The 1,422-nt window shown below is 44.2% G+C and overlaps 1 pseudogene; it reads left to right on the top strand.

Annotated features, from left to right (window-relative positions):
- The first annotated feature begins 294 nt into the window (after positions 1–294).
- On the top strand, positions 295–1,187 carry LOC133386502 (tRNA pseudouridine synthase Pus10-like; annotated as a pseudogene).
- The last annotated feature ends 235 nt before the right edge of the window (positions 1,188–1,422 follow it).

The following is a 1,422-nucleotide window of genomic DNA, read 5'->3' as shown; positions in this document are numbered from 1 at the left end:
TAGTGAGCTGTCCATGGAAGAAGAAAGCCATCACTTTCTCCATTGGCATTTTGCTGGAGCGAGGGCTGAAGGAGACGGTTGGGGAGGAGAGGCCATGGGCTGGATGGGAACCTCAATTGGAAGATGGAGCTGGAGGTGGAACATTTGTTTCTGGGAGACTGTTTCCTTTTCTCTCTCTTTCTTTCTATGGCAGCGGAAGAGGAATTCATCAATGTGCACCCGGGGGTACAACGGGTAAATGGTTCCCCCATATATAGTTTTTTAATGTTGGCAAGTGAAAGAGGCTTCACCAGCATGACTGTGCTGCCCAAAAAGGACAGACCTATTGTTCAGAAGTTACTCAGTTTTGGAGCATGCCCATGTTGTATTTTCAGGTTCTGCCGGATGGGACTGCAGGCTTCATACAGGCGAACCTATAAAGAGTTGCTTAGTGAACTGTGTGAGTTTCTGGAGAGCAATACAAGTGAGAACAAATTATCTTGTGAAACAGTAAATCTGCCCTGTAAAAGAATGAAGCTGGAGACCACCAAAGAGGTAGAGGAACAGACCTCAAAGGAAAGCCATCAGCTAACCAACATGGACAATGATGAAAGCTCTGCTGGTGAGGATGAGAACTTAAGGCCAGCTGTGTGCACTGCAATATATGCCTTGGGATTCTGCAGGAGCTCTGTGAGAAGGATTTTGTCAAAGCAGTGTGCCACAAGATTAATTCTTCTGAATATCAGTTTTCCACTTTTGTATTTTCAGTGTCTTTCCCACCACAGCTCTCTGTAAGGGAGCACACAGCGTGGTTGCTAGTAAAGGAGGAAATGGAGAAACAGGATGTTTTAGTGGGAAAAGAAGACCTTGCTCAGCTAAAGGAATCATACAAATGGATTGGGAGAGTGTTCTTGCACTCGGGTCCTGCTTGCAGGCTTCCCCCAGGCACCTGGTTGGCCACTGTGAGAACAGGATGCTGTTCTAGATGGGCCACTGGCCTGATCCAGGTGGCTCTTCTTATGTTCTTATGTTCTTATGTTCTTATTGTTCACCCTCTGTTGTTGGAGGAGTTGGGAGTCCCTGCTGACGGAAAGAGCCTGTCTTTGCTCATCTGTTTCCTAGCCTCAGCATGTCCAAGTTGCTTCAAACCAGCAAAGAACAAGCAGTTGTCTTCACCAGAATGGCTGTGGCTAAGGCACTGGATATGATCAGTGAGGAAGATTTTCATAAGTAAGCTCTGAACCTATTTTAAACTTTGTGCGTGGAAATTTCCCAAGAGAATTAAAGAGAAATGTGAACTGTTACTGGCAAAGTGTCATACAGTGTTTTGATACTGTGTTTATGTATATAGATATTGTTTATGCATTTTGCTTTGTAAATGAATTGATATGTTTTTATTGTACCTTGTGTATTCTATTATAAACCGCGTTGAGATCTTTTAGA

The sequence above is a fragment of the Rhineura floridana genome, chromosome 6 (assembly GCF_030035675.1).
Source record: "Rhineura floridana isolate rRhiFlo1 chromosome 6, rRhiFlo1.hap2, whole genome shotgun sequence".
Lineage (NCBI taxonomy): Eukaryota > Metazoa > Chordata > Lepidosauria > Squamata > Rhineuridae > Rhineura > Rhineura floridana.
This window is presented reverse-complemented; position numbering and strand designations above follow the sequence as displayed.